Source organism: Microtus oregoni, unplaced genomic scaffold (genome assembly GCF_018167655.1).
Source record: "Microtus oregoni isolate MIOR12 unplaced genomic scaffold, Mior012 000021F_ref0000039, whole genome shotgun sequence".
NCBI lineage: Eukaryota > Metazoa > Chordata > Mammalia > Rodentia > Cricetidae > Microtus > Microtus oregoni.
In genome coordinates this window covers 28,584,630-28,600,015 of record NW_024543080.1, presented here as the reverse complement: position 1 = coordinate 28,600,015, position 15,386 = coordinate 28,584,630, and the positions used below count along the sequence as shown (strand labels likewise).

The following is a 15,386-nucleotide window of genomic DNA, read 5'->3' as shown; positions in this document are numbered from 1 at the left end:
CCTTCTACTTCATCCTCCTGAGGAGATCTTGTTTCTGACTCATTTCCCCTGGGGAGGTGTCTGTCTGTAGGAGCTGCTCTCATCCTCAGACACACAAACTCGGGGGCAAAGAAGGAACTATCCACAAACCATTGTGTTTTCCCTACCTAATAATATCCCTGTGGTGACCAAGCTTCCCACAGGGCATTTTCTGGGCAGAGACCATGTGTTTGATAGAGAGAGATTAAGTCCTTCTTCGCTATAAGTTTCTACTTGGGTCCCTTTAAGAAATTTCTGTGTGTCTATCTGTAAGTCATGTGTGTTTCCTTCCCTCCCTCCAAACCATGCCTCAGGTACATTAACCTTCCCTCTTCTCTTCTCTTCTCTTCTCTTCTCATCTCTTCTCCTCCTTTTTTTTTTTCTCCACCTCCTCGAGACAGGGTTTCTCTGTGTAATAGTCCTGGAACTCGCTCTGTAGACCAGGCTGTTCTTGAGCTCAGAGGTCTGTGTGCCTCTGCCTCCCGAGTGTTAGGATTAAAGGCATGGACCAATTCCCAACTGGTGCTCCAACATTTCACTTCCCCAATCTTGTCCTCCCTGAGGGTCTTTGTGCCATTTGCCTGTGTTTGGGACCCTCTCCCCTCCCTCCCCAGCCTGCCTCTTTCTTGTCCATGACAGCCATAGCTGCACTTCTAAAATACTGAGCGGTGGACATGAAAAAGGTTGAGATCTCTGTAGGTGGCACTCCGGGGCTGATAACAGCAACACCTCAGACATTCTAACTTTCAGTCAGGGCTGTGTGACAGTTCCAAACTTTATCTTCCTTGTGAGCCGCTCACAACCCTCTAGGACGCGTCCATTGTCTTGCCATTGGGCTCAATGCCTCGGATTCTGTTGTGAAAGTTGCTGTAATTTGGAGTTATGGATTCTATTTGCATATTTTTGTTTGTCTTCCAACCCTTCTGAGGGTTTTAGTGCCGTAAGGGTCGACTCTGCCTGCCTGGGGTTGTCTGCACACAGCATCAGGTCACAACAGTGTTCCAAGCCCAGGTGTGCCCCGGGCTGCACCCTCGCAATAAACACACTTTCATTTTGTTGGCTTGAACGTCGCTGACTTTGTTCTTATGGGATTTGGAGAAAGATACTACCCTGGGCGGCAGCATTTACAGTGAGTCAGGACTTGGGGTGCCTGGGCCTGGCCTGGGAGGGGGCATTGATATTGAGGAGAGTCAAAGGGTTGACTTAGGGGTTCGGCTGTAGTCGGTCTTGTTGCAGATGGTCTCTACACCTGGCTAGCACAGAGGGACGGGACAAGTACGGTTGTGTTTTTAGGCAAATAATGAAACTCAGAGGAGTCTGAAAACAGCTCAGAGTTCAGTACCTCCCGGCACAGGTGCTGCTGTGTGGCGGTTGCTGGAGCCTTTGCTGGGGCTCAGCCTGTTCCTTTTAAACGGTTACTAACACCAGCAACGCAATCCGTTCTTAGTAAAGCAGAGCGAAGCAGAGAACCCACCTCCTGTCTGCAGCCAGGCTGGCCGTGAACCCCTTGTGTAACTGGGGATGCCCTTGAACAACATCTTCCTTTTTTTGTTTTTGAGACAGGGTTTCTCTGTGTAATCCCACCTATTCTGGAACTCTCTGTTTAGGCCAGGTTGGCCTTGAACTCTCACAGAGATCCATCTGTTTTTTGCCTCTTGATTGCTGGAATTAAGGCATGCACCATCGTGCCTGGCAACCTTGAATTTCTCATCCTTCTGAACGCAGGGATCGCAGGTGTGTTCCCCACACAGAGTTTTGTCTGATACAGGGGATCAAAACCAGGGGTAAGCAAGTCCTCTCCCTACTGTCTGCATCCTCACCTGGAAGTTAAGTTTTAAGGTGCTTTGATCTAAGCTTAAATTAACCAAACCAGTTAGTGCAGTGAAATCATTTTTCTTCTGTTTCACTTCCTTAAAGGTTCACCCTGGTTTCCCCCTGTTCCTTTCCTCACCTGTATGTTGGTGCTTTGGGGTTGGAAACTGGAGGGAACTGGGAGAGAGAAATGATCCAGGAAGGATAAAAAAAATAATAATATGTTAAACACAAACCCAGCCATGCAGCAAAAGTCCACTTCTGCCTCTCGGCTGGGTAGGTTTCAGTCTCACGGCCGGAGACGCACATGTACACACGCCCCTAAACCCACACAGACGAAACCCCTCCGCGGAGAAGCCGGTGACAGGAAACTCACTTCAGCACAGGAACTTGGTAATCGCTTTTGCCACTTTCGGAGTGTTCCTGCTGCCTTAGTCACCTCGAACACCACACCGAGGCTCGCCACCTCCGACTTGAACCCTTCCCGTCCAGCGGTGGAGTCCTTCCAGACTGAATCAGTGGGAGCCTTGGGGAGGAGAGAGGGGGATCCCAGGAGGAACTCGCGGTAGTGATAGGGTTTGGCTATATCAGCCTTGCCATGGCTATGGGGAGCAACTGAGACTTCCGGAGTCAGTCGTCTTGGTGTTGAGACATTCATCAGGCATTCTACAACAGGTAAGGCTTTTGTCTCTTTAAAAACAATTCTTCAGTGTCCCGGGGTCTCTGTAATTTGGTGACCTCTGTAATTTTGCTGAGATTTTTTTTCTTAAAGCTATACATTGTAATCACCTTGTTTAATCCATTATAAAAAGCATAGCCCAAACTTAGAGGTGGGAGTGTGCTCTGCTGTGTATCCCCTCTCCAAAGTCTTAGCAAGACACAATGAGGTTTCCTTGTCATTTTGCTTTGTTTTTATTTTGAGGTGAGGTCCCGTGTAGCCTAGGCTGGCCAATCTGTAGTAAAGAATGGCCTTGAATTCTGGATCCTCCTGTTTCCACCTCCCAAGTGCAGGGATTACAGGTGTGTGCCCACGAAGCCTGGAAGGTCACACATAATCCTAAAACATTAAAAATGTGATTGTCTGGATTTCTGAGGTATTCTCATATATAGAAAATGCCTGTTTGGGGGGGGGGGGCTGACTGCGTCTGAGCTTGCTTGTGTGGGGACTTAAACATCACGCAGTGGCTTTTGATGAAGGAAATCGAAGGACCCTCCAACTTCTACAGGCAACAGTTTTAAAGTTATCTAGTTAGGTAAAGAATATACACACACACACACACACACACACACACACATCATATACACTTGGATCCAGAATTGCTACCTAGTTAGCCTCAATGCTAATGGCCCCTTTCTAGACCTTTCTATTCAATTTAAATTTAGTATCTGAGGTGGTTTCCCACTGCCAATTGATTGCCTGGGTTGTAGCAATAACATCAGAAACAACAGCAAAAACTTGGGAAATCACTGGTTTAAGGCATTTTACCAAGTAAAAGTCACTACTTATTCAAGGAGCAAGTAGTTGATGATCGCTCACCAGTTCTAAGATGCTGTGCATGAGAGAAGAGAAATATAATGAAACCCATTCCATGGTGGACCTCAGACTCTAGTATTCAGAGTGGAAAGTACCCTTTGGGAAACAGTAGGAGAGGCAGCAGGGTGGCAGAGGATCTCAGTGCTGTAGGGGTTTCAAGAAGGGTGTGGGAGTGAGCTATAGCAGCCAGGAGGAGTCAGGCCTTCAGAAGGATGGGAACTCAGCAGATGGAGAAGGGGAAGGTTGTTTTGGACCTGGAGGGCTGTATGGACTTTACATAAAGAGGAGACTAACTAGCCCAAGAAGAGAAGGCAGTTTACCCTCTGCAGGAGGAATAGGGTTAGAAAGACAGGATGTGGGTCAAATGGCGGGTTCAATGAGAACAGACTGCATTCGGTAGTTTTCTAGCCTTCTTTAGCCATTTTTGGGGAGGTTTGATCAGTTTTGCATCCTTGGGCCGCCTTCTGCTTTCTGGTAACTGGTTTGCGATTCCTCCCGGGCTTCTGACATTGCTCCTTAGTACATCGTGGATGCAGAGAAAGGCCTGTGGGAAACCTCCGCGCCTGTTTTTCACATTTTAAGAAGACTTTCAATCATCTGGGTACCGCAGGTGGCTTTCCTCACGGGTGATTGACTAGGTGGATAAGCAAGTCTCTGACCCTATAAAAAGCTTCTCCAAATATTCCGTGAACTTTTCTTGTGGAGAGTGTGAGCCATTTTGGCCACACAGCTGTCATTTCCAGGGACATTCCTTTAGAGAGACAGTATGTTATAATAGTTCCTGGATCACGAAAACTGGAATCTAAATAACATTGAAGATGAGCAAGAGACAAAAGACCCGTGTTGAACCCTGGTTCTACTATTTCTGGGCCGTGGGAACCTCAAATAAGTTACTGAAATTCTCCAGTGTTCCTGTTTAAATTAAAAGCAGCTCTAACAACATCAGTAGTAACTGAAAATTGTTACCTCCAAAGGTTGTTGTCGAAATAAAATATACAAGGTGCTTAACTTAGTGTCTAGCTTACAACAAACTCTCAAAGGCCGACCCTTAGGACTTGTAAAGACCTGGTTATGGACGCAAATGAAAATGAGTTGGTTGCTGGCCTGGGAGCAAGCTGTCTGCAAACTTGCCTATTAAACCCAGTATTTGTTTTAAGGGAAATCGGGGTGACAGGTAAAAGGCTGGGAATTAACTTTTTCTAAATTAATTAATTTATTATTATTTTTTTTACGTACCAACCCCAGTTCCCCGTCTCTCCTCTCCTCCTTCTCTCCCTCTTTCCCCCATCCCACCTCCCATCTGCTTCTCAGAGAGGTTGAGGCCTCCCCTGGGAAGTCAGCTAAGACTGTCGTCCTGTCCCCTTAGTGAGGCAGGATCAAGGTTCCATGTCCGCCCTTCCTCCCCCACCCCATGCCTAGGCTGAGCAAGCAAGGTGTCACTACATAGAGAACGGGTTCCACAAAGACAGTTCATGCATTAGAGTTACATCCTGGTCCCACTGCCCAAGCCACACCGCTCTCACCTGTATTCAGGGGGGAATTAGCATGATGAGCACCAGCTATAGACTAGACACAGGGTTTACATATTTTATAGTGTTAACACGTGAAGAAAAGAACAGATTAGAAAGCGATGTTTTAACCCTTCCCATGCCAGCTCTTCCAACTGCCTAGAGAACTCCTCTGAGATGTTCACAGGTATTTGTGAACATCTGGATGGATGTCTGAAGCCTGTGGGTGGAATTACAGAGGTTCTTGGAATTTGAGGCAGAGAGAACGGTTTATTTCTTGGCCCAGTTTGAGTTAAATCACATAATTGTAATATTTTAATTGCAATGCCAACAAGATCCAGCCGAAAATCCGCTCCTCCTCCACAGTGGGATACTTTTGACCATGAGGTCTTGAAGTATTGCTTGAGGGTCTGGATGCTTAGGTTTGGTGAAAGCCCAGGTTTGAACCTCTGGCTTTTCCTTTCCTCTCTAAATGACAGGTTCACCAGGATTAGAAAGGCCTCCTTTTAGAAGCTGGTATGCTAACTATGAAGCTGATTCTCAATTTTGTGTCAAGATTAGTCAAATAGTGATATTGTTTTCCTTCTAAGACCTTCTGAGAATGGAGAGGAGAGATTCTAGGGGCTCTAACTAGAGAAAGAGAGGGACAATAGCCAGAAAGGGGGCCCTGGATGGGAATTGGAAGGGGATGAGTCGGTCAGTGAGAGAAGGAGGCCTTAAGTGATGGAAGGGGTGTCTAGCGGGGAAAGCAGGGAGTATCGGAAACACCCGACCTCTGGCCTCGTCTGCTGTTTTGCCCCAGCAGCTGCTTGACCAGTCTCTGGGCAGTCTGCGCTAGGAACTGTCATGCTGTTCTGGGATGCGGGCAGCTGTCGTAAGGTCGGTTAGTCTGGTTCTGGCTGGACCTCAAAACTGGGCAGAGAGCTTTCATTCTTATGAGTCTTACCTTAGCCCTGGAATTGAGTCCAGGAATCTGTGTGATCAAAAGCACAGCCCTGAGATGACATGGAACCAGTGGCTTTACAGAGGCCATCTCAGAGCCGTTAAATGAAGCTCTCTCCTATCAGTCCCCAAACGCCAATATGGTCGCTGGAGACAGTGCTGTGGTGTGACTGTCCTCTCTCTGTTGTGACCGCCATTCGAACACAGAAGAGGGTTTTCCTTTGTCCTGAATTTATTCCTTGAGACAGTTTCTGGGCGTGAGAGGACTGGATCAAGGACGTGAGCCTTTTTAGGCGTCTTCTCTAAAACCACTAAGTCAGTGGTTCTCAACCTTCCAGACGCTGTAGCCCTTTAAGACAGCTCCTCGTGGTGTGGGACCCCCACCATAAAATTATTCTGTAGCTGCTTCATAACTGTAATTTTGCTACTGTTATAAACTGTGATGTAAATATCTGATATGCAGGGTATCTTGGATGAGACCCCTAAAGGGGTCACGGCCCACAAGTTGAGAATCACTGCTCTAAGGTATTGCATGCAAGTTGAAGCCGGCAGTATTACTCTGGAGGAGCTCAAAGGAAGGCATTTACTAGCAAGGAGAAAGTGCCCAATCATCTTTCCTCTTTATTTTCCTGTAGAAGGGAATGGAGAAAGTGACCAATCAGCTCCCCTCCTTCCTTTCCTGTAAATGGAAAGTTGGGAAGGAATTTCCAGAGCATTTCTGAATGTCCCATGGCTTCTTCGGGTGTAAGCTGGGGCCTTCTTATCTTGCCAATTGATTTCTGGTAAAACCAGAGTCAGCAGTGACCTCTTCCCCTTTTCCTAGAAAAGAAAACCAGGGCACAGCCTGGTGAGGTAACAGGCCCTGTTCTCACCGCGCCCCTGCGAGCTGTGTGTCGCCACTGTCAGCTTACTGTTGGAGTAACTGGGCAGCTCATACATGACCTCACGGAAGATGATGTCATGAGAAACACTGCCAGTGAGCTGGCGGTTAATCAAGTCCCCCAAAACAAAGTATTGCTCTCTCAGTTTTTATGTTTTAATTGTTATTTACATAATCTGTTGACAAAAACCCTCACTGGTTGAACAGGTGAGAATAAGGTGAATTTTCAGGGCTTTTCACGGAAAATTATTGCACTGGGCAGTGGTAGTACATACTTTTAATCACAGCTCTGGGAGGCAGAGGCAGGCAGATCTCGGATCTCTGTGAGTTCGAGGCCAGCCTGGTCTGCAGTGTGTGTTCCAGGACAGCCAAAGCTACACAGAGAAACCCTGTCTTGAAAAACAATCAAAGTTGCTTTTTGGAAAGTACCAGCTGATAGCCTTGTGTTCTAGAATCAATCCATGCTGGCTTGCAAGAACAGACTATAGTATTTCCAGAAGTTTTGAAAGGTGCTCAGGTCCTCAGCAGCTGTGGGTCTGTTGATGGACGTGCTGTAGGACTGTATGCTAGGCGGCCCTCTCTTCTTCCTTGTTCAGTGGTCTCGTGTTGTTAGTTAGAAACCAGTCACGGGAGATTTACATTACCAAGTCGGCAAACACAGTGTGCTGCTCAGAAAAGTATGATTTTTACAGTGAACGAGAAACGTGAGCCATTAGAAATGAAGGCATTGGGGCTGGAGAGAGGGCTCAGTGGTTAAGAGGACTTGCTGTTCTTCCAGATGAACCTGGGTACAACTCCCAGCTCCCGCATGACACCTCGCAACTCCAGTTCCAGGGGATCTGACACCCTAGCACAGGCATAATGCAGGCAAAACACCAATGAACATGAAAAAAAAATTTTTTTAAGAGAGGCATTCACTACTAAGGCTGGCCAATTTGAAAGAAAAAAAAAAGAAGTGAAAGTATTTTGTGTGTCTGAATGCTAAAATTGAGTTTGTTTTTACTTCACTGTAACTGTGCATGTATGTTTTTAAAAGCTGGAGAAGATAAGAGAGGGCAAGGGAATTTGTGTGCCGCGTGAGCCTTGCCGCTAACCTGCAAAGCTTGGGATGGTCCCTTGGGCAGAGCATGGTAAAAGGAGTTGGTATCTGGACCATGCGGAGTTGTGGATGCTGACAGGTTTCCTTTGAGCAGCTGAGACTGGAGGAAGTTCCTGGGCTCCGAGAACTTGAGCAAGCACCTTGTAGACGAGAAGGCCAATGTCAATGCACACTAAGGCCCTAAACAGTTTCTGGACACAGCTCTTCCTTACGTAGACTAAGAACTAGCCAATAGAAAAGCTACACTCTAAGGTCAGAGGCACTGTGTGCCTGTGATCCTAGTGTCTGGGAAGCTGAGGCAGGGGGTTTGAAAGCCGGAGGCCAGCTGAGCCTCCGGCAAAACTGTCTGAATGCAAAGCAAGCAAACAATAACAACACAGGGGGGAAAAAAAAGCAAGAAATGCATCCAAGAGAGCTAGCTGGTCCAATGTCACAGTATTGGGGGGGGGCACTGCAGTAATTATTAGGAAAAATATTGAACCTGTTCTTCATTTATAGTAGACTAAAGTTCCAACAGAGTGGGAGGAAAATAATAAAATAGGTGAAAAATACAATGAAAGAGACAAAGAGTCCAGGGAGAGCGAGAAAAGAATCTGTCTTAGGAAGAGGTCGAGTTGATGGTCTCAGAGGTGGCCAAGTGTGTGTGGAAATAGTTCGGTTTTGATTTCAAAACAAGGGTGTAAACTGGAAAGGATATAGTTCTCCTGAATTGTGGGTTCTCCGACGTGTGTGTCCAAGGATCACCTGTAAGATGGGGGCATCCTAGGCTGTCTCCTTCATGTTGTCTGTCAGGGAGGAGGCAGGCAGGAATGTGCATGTATATTTCTTGTCGTTTGATGTGGACAGGCTACAGGTCTTTGTTTGGGAGACACTGTAGATAGTAGGGTTATAGTTTAGTTTAGAGGAAACACACTCTCTGTCTCTGTTTCTGGGTGTGTGTGGTGTGTGTGTGTGTGTGTGTGTGTGTGTGTGTGTATTATGGGTGAGGCTGGGGGCTGGAGGCTCACAGTCCAAGAGCCTATCTTGTGAAGATATATCAGCAGAGAGAAGTCAGAAGTAAATTGTTTGTTATCGAAACAAGCTAAAGCCGGGAAGCTGTATTTACTGTTCTCCCCTGATGCAGTTAGTACCACAGAATTCCCCTTCATAAGCAAACAGCTTTTGGTACGAATTTGAATCACCCAGGTGAGTTTGAAGACCCATGAATGCTTTGGGAGGTAGTCATTAAAAATAGACTTACAAGCTGGGCAGTGGTGGTGCACGCCTTTAATCCCAGCACTCAGGGAACAGAGACAGGCGGATCTCTGTGAGTTCGAAGCCAACCTGGTCTGCAGAGAGAGTTCCAGGACAAGCTCCAATGCTCCAAAACTGCAGAGAACTCTTAGAGAGAGAGAGAGAGAGAGAGAGAGAGAGAGAGAGAGAACAGATTTACAGGAGAATATAGGTGTGGTTATGCCAGAAATTATTTGGGGTCTTGGTGAGTGATAATATTATATTAAAGGAAGAGAGAAGGTATAATTTTTGATAAAATGGAGTAGTAACACAACCAGAAACTTCCTGTACTCACAATAGTAATGACAGATTTACATCATAAAATAAGCATCAGAAATAAATGATGTGCATGTTGCAGTAGCTGGGGCCCCGAGACCGTCTGTTTTGCTTGCCTGCCTTCAGAGGATCTGTGACTGTCATAAACTCTCAAATGGTCTTTAGTGTCCTGTCCTCATGTTTCCCATCGCCAGAGCTTCTAATCTCTCAGAATAGGATGTGATAAATCAAGAACAAAGCATCGAACGCTTAGGGTCAGACTCTGTAAGCACCTGCTGACCACCCTCATCCCCACACATCTCGGGGTTGGCTTGTGCTCTAGAGCAGCCCTGTGCCTCTTTCCCTGCACCCCACCCATCTACCCACCTCTCTTCCTTTCTCTTATTTCCTTCTTTTCAGTTTTCCCTCTCTCCCTTCCCCCAACCCCCTTCTTTTTCCCTCTCTTTCTTTCTGTCTTCCTTTTTTCTCTTTCTTTTGTCCTCCCTCTATTTTTTCTTTCCCTTTCTTTCTTTCTTTCTTTCTTTCTTTCTTTCTTTCTGACAGAATCTCTCTCAGTGGTCTGCAGTCTGGAGCTCACTCTGGAGTCTAGGGAGGTCTCAAACTTTTGGCGGTTCTCCGCCACTCCTCATGAAGTGTTGAGATTACAGGTGTGAGCCACCAGCCTGACTAGAAGAGTCTGTCTTACTTTTTAAATGATTTGTTTATTTTTATTTTATGTTCACTGGTGTTTTGCCTGTGATTGTTGTTATGTCTGTGTGAGGGTGTCAGATCTCCGAGAACTAGAGTTACAGACAGTTCTGTGCTGTCCTCTGGGTGCTGGGAATCAAAGCCAGGTCTTCTGGAAGAGCAGTCAGCACTCTTAACGACTAAGTCATCTCTCCAACCCCGAAGAATGTTTCTTAATAAGTTTTGGGATTACCAATTCTTTTGGAATCTAATGAGAAGCAAAGACCTCTGAGAAAAAGCACATATACATTTGACCCACAGTTCGGGAGTATGTATCTAAGTATTCAGAACCCATATACTTCACACTAAGAACATTGGCCTCAGAGGCTGTCAGTAGCACTGAGGAAGCATTACGGGATGGAGGAAATCAAGTTCTGCTTCTTGTGACGTCAGGTTAGACAGAAATGCTGACTTTCCTCTGATGTTGATGGGCAAGATGGCAGCTTGAAGGTGCATCAGATCCTTAGGCAGATTCCATCCAGAGACTGTGTGGTCACTGCTCTAAGTCTTTCCTTCTGAATCCTCTTCTGTGAACCCAAGGTCAGCTCCCTGTTGGGAGAGCAACTTCCCAGGGTTCCATTTTGGTGTCCTACGTACAGTTATGTATAACCTCTGATGGCACCAGAAACAGCAGCTTTTGTATACAGAGTGGATCAGTTCAGACAGAAGAGGAGATTGGCGGGTCAGGGGTCAACTGATACCTCCAGCATGCAGTGAAAGGCAACAGGTGGTGTGTGTGCTCTTCCTGAGAGTAAGATGTAGCCTTCCCTTCCCTTCTCTCCTCTCCCCTCCCCTCCCCACCCCTTCCCTCTCCATCCCTCTCCTCTCCTCCCCGCCCTGTGTCTGTATGTGTGTTTGTGTATGCACGTGTGTGTATTTGTTCACGGCGTGGGGATTGAACCTATAGCTTCATGCATGCTCTAGGCAAATGCTCCGGCATTGAACCACATCCCCTGCTCAGAAGCTGTCTTTCCTCCCTGAAGCTGAACATTGGGCTGGGCTTTGACAGCTCTGGGGCCAGTCCTTTCCCTATGCAGTCTTTTGACCACAGATGCCATTTGGCCATCGTTGGGTCTGGCAATCTGGGGAATTGCGCTTTGGTTGAAAACTCAAGCCTCTGAGCATCTCTTCTCGAGCAGAGACTCAACCTCGAATCCGCCAGCTTTAACCAGCCGGCTATGCCAAGACGACACCCCTCTACCGAGTCACAGTCATAGGCTGGGCTGCAGGGGGGAGGCGTGAAGGGTGCCCTTCCTCAACCCTCCAGAGAACAAGTATGTGACACTGGCTAAGAATGCATGAAATATGAGTCGACATTCTCTCTTTCTGGGGTAGTATGACAATTATACCCATATCTTTGAGATAGAAAATGAGACTCTCAAACATACATTCATATAAGGAGTACAAAGTGCCTTTCATCACTGTCTTAATCATTGTACACCTGCGGGTAGGTTTGTGCCAAGTTCGATATGGATCAGAGTAGTAACATTGCATTCTGCGACCCCTAGTCCCAGCCCTCAGCACTCAAGTGCATATTTTTAATGGTTAGGCTTATGGCTTTTCTCACTTCACAGTGGGCCCGTACAGCTGTTCTGCCTTTCTTTCTCAGTACAGCGCTCCACACATGACATGAGGAAGTCAACATTTCACTATAAAACAGTCTTCTAGTTAGATGACTGTGCCCAGGCACAGGCTGATGTTAGCGTGCTTGGCATGTGGGTACAGGCTAAGCTGGGAAGTTAGCATGTTACCGAGAGCATTTTCAGTGGACAATACTTCCAGCTGAGGATGGCTCATCAGGGCAGCATGCCACTGTAAGCCAAGGAGCGGCAAAGGCCAAGGGCAAACTTACCCGTTTTACAGGCCACTTGGCGTCCTTGCTGCCCTTAGCTAGCCAGTGCCACTGCAGGTGAGTGGCTGCTTCCTCTCCCTTCCAGATCCTTCTCTTTTCTTTCAGGCAGAACCCTGCTTTTCTTTGTCTCCCTTCCCTCCAGGCCCAACTACCACTCTCTTGAGACGCGGCTGAGGATATACACCTCGTCACAAACCCTTTTCTTTCTCTCTCTCTTGTATTTTTTTTTTTATTGGTTGCCACAAAATTTCTTAGTTTTATCCCACGTGAGCTGAAGGCAGTGCTCGCCATGGTGGGAACCTCTAAGAACACATGGAATCAGTCCTCCTACCCAGGAACGGGGAAGGGAAAGCCGTATATTTACAACCAAATTGAAATGATGTAAGGCCATTTTTGTTGGCAACGAAACCCTTCATATAATTTGCTCCGCAATGCTTTTCTCCAGATAAAACCTGACTTTTGTCAGCTCCCATATCTTTGGACAGTAACTGACTGAATTGATGTTAGTAGCGGCCCTGGCCCTGCTTATGCTGACAGGGTAGACGGCATTAAAGGTCTGTACAGGAAATATGAGGGGTAAAGCCAGAAAACCCTTACATATCTGCAGTACCACAGTTTCCTACATCTCTACATCAATATCGTCATTTTATTCCTGTAGCTAGGTTCTCAGAGAAACATCTACAACACTGTTGGCTTTAAAATCTAATAGTGAATGTAGGTTCATAATAGTAGTGCTGGGCCATTGTAGCAAATGAGACATATGCTTTTTAACAAGCTCACAGGAATGCATCTTTGCAACCTATAAGCTTTTGTGTATTAAAATCCCTACCCAGTCTCTTCACTTTAAGGTGTACAGAACCCACAGAGAACAGTCCTGGTGTTGCTTTCCAGTCTAAGAGAAATCCTGCTAACTCTCAAAAGGAGCATTTGAAAGAACAAAGGAGACTCTAACTGTCTCTCCAAGGCCCGTGGTCAGCTTTATTTCTTTTCATCATCTAGATCTTGGGGAAAGTAATTAAAACAGATATTTGGCAATATGATTAGTTTTAAATTCTAGAGCTGTGGAAATCTGTGGAGAGTGGGGAGGTCCGTGTAAAATTTAGATCGAATGTTCTTTGGATTTCCCCAAGTTCTGCCCATTGTCTTGGGAAAGACCCATCAAATGCTTATCTAGGAGAAAGGTTCAATTCTCTTCCAACGGGCCTTAGATGCCTGTGGTTTCGATTTAAGACCAGACTGCTACCTTTCAAAATTGTAGTCAAGAAAACAAAACAAAAGGCCAGCGTTTTCAACTGATGTTCATGCTTTTGTTGTTGACCGGCGACAAGGTAACTTTACACTTTCGCTTTTCTGGCATAGTGGCCCTTTCTTTGGAGGGCTAAAATGATCACACTTCAGATTGATTTTCATCAGCCATTGATGCTGTTTCGCAGTTAAATTTGGCCATGACTGACTGATTTTCTTTTTCCACGGGTAGATAAGCTCACTATGCTATCCACCAATTGCAGTTACCCTTTTCTTTGCCTTGCCAGTTTTGAGAGTGACTATCGGCTCTGGGATACTGTCTCATTAAAACACAGCTAGTGACCACAGTGATATGTGCTTATGATGTGGAAATTATTGTGACATTTTGAAGAAATTTGATGCTTCAAAATCTCTACATCTATATTTTACCTTTTGAAATTCAAAGGATCTTAGATGAGAGAGATTTAAGGTTCTTGGGTCTTATAATTCAATATGTACAGAAAGCACTACCCACCCCGTCCAGACAGGGTTTCTCTGTGGAGCCCTAGCTGTCCTGGAACTCCCTCTGTAGACTAGGCTGGCCTCGAACTCACAGAGACCCCCTGCCTCTGCCTCTCAAGTGCTGGGATTAAAAGTGTGCACCACCACTTTTAATGATGGGAACTGGAGTATAAAGGCTGGCGAGTTTATATTTTAAAGTTAGAGATCTTATATCTAGCTCTATTGCTTTATAGTTAGTTTTGGAATTAAAGGAAATAAATTTTCAAATGAATACAGTTGACTGTTTCTAAGTTCTTCACATGTCGGGAATTTCCCAAAGGAACCAAAAATATTCGATTTGGGAACAACTTTTATATACTTTGAAGACATGTGTACTTGATAAATCATGAGTGTATTCATTTTAGCATAAGAAGAAAATTACTTTGTATCATCTTTTGATCCTTTCAAATGCTAAATATAAATTGAAACATTAAAAAATTCTTTAAAAGCATAGTTTAGAAAAGAAGAGAATTTTCATTTAACTGAGAGAAATCTCATGTTTGATTTGTGTAATATCCCTGATTACATTTTCAAATATGTTTGCTTTTTTCTGGATTTTTTACATTTTATTAATTATTATTGTGTGTATGTGTGTGTGTGTGTGTGTGTGTGTGGTGTGTGCGTGTGTGTGTGTGTGTGTAAGCATGCCCATGCCCATGTATAGAAGTCAGAGATTCTTGCCTTCTACTGTGGGATCCAGGGATCGAACTGAGGTTATAAGGCTTGCCTGCCAGCATTTCTACGCTCCGAACTCTGGCTTTGGTTTAACAGTAACTAAGGATCATGTTAGGACACGAATTGCTTGTGAGTGAGACTTGCAGGTTATCAGCAATGCTTCTGCCTGCAAGTTGCACAAGACCTGTCTAACAACAGTGGTTAAAATAGCCAGCATCCCTTGCTCCATGAACAAGTAGGCAGGAGCCTGCCTGTGTTCTGGAACTGGTTCAAGTACACACGCAATTGTCTGCAAAGTGACCCTGGGTTAGGAACTCCCCATTGGAACCTGGTGGGCTCTTCTCGAAAACAAGGACTTCCCCAGAATAGCTCAGCAGGGAGGGATCAGGCCACGTGGGCCAGTCTTTTCATTTTCCCTAGCTTCTCCCAGATTCTTCCCACTTCCTTACCCACCCAACTTTATGTTTTTGTCTGTTTTTCTCTTTAAAACAAAAACAAATCCAAAACCAAGAGACCAATAAGACCGAAAAACCAAACCAAACCAAAATAAAAAACCATGAAGTTTGTTGTGTGCTGGCTAAATACTCCTGGGCGTGGGGCCCGCCCTGGAGTGTGGCTGAGATACCCAGTGACAGTCTCTTGGAGAAAGTTGTTTTTTCAGTTGCCAGAGGGTATTGAATATAAAGACCCCATGTCTTCTTCCCCCTTCAGTATTAAGACCCTGTCTGGCTTGAACCCGTGTAGGATTTGTGCATGCCGCCACAATCTCTGTGAATTCATATGGCATCTGTCCTGCTATGCTGGGAAGACAGTTTCCTTGGAATCATCCATCACCTCTTCCTCTTTTAAAAAGACCCCTGAACCTCTAGAGGAGGGGTGAGGACCGAGTCCAAATCCTTCACTCTCTGCACATTGCCCGGTTGTGGATCTCTGTGCTAATGGACAGGGCCAGTCTGGGGTAGGCCTACGAGACCGTGCTCGCTGTCATGCACCTCATCTCCCCGTCT

At 45.8% G+C, this 15,386-nt stretch overlaps 1 protein-coding gene across 1 annotated transcript in view; it reads left to right on the top strand.

Annotated features, from left to right (window-relative positions):
- The first annotated feature begins 2,304 nt into the window (after nt 1-2,304).
- Nucleotides 2,305-15,386, top strand: part of Rhoh (ras homolog family member H) — a 33,774-nt gene continuing 20,692 nt past the window's right edge. The window contains exon 1 of the mRNA XM_041671493.1: nt 2,305-2,505. The gene's annotated coding sequence lies outside the window, so the exon portion shown is untranslated. The remainder of the gene's footprint in view (nt 2,506-15,386) is intronic.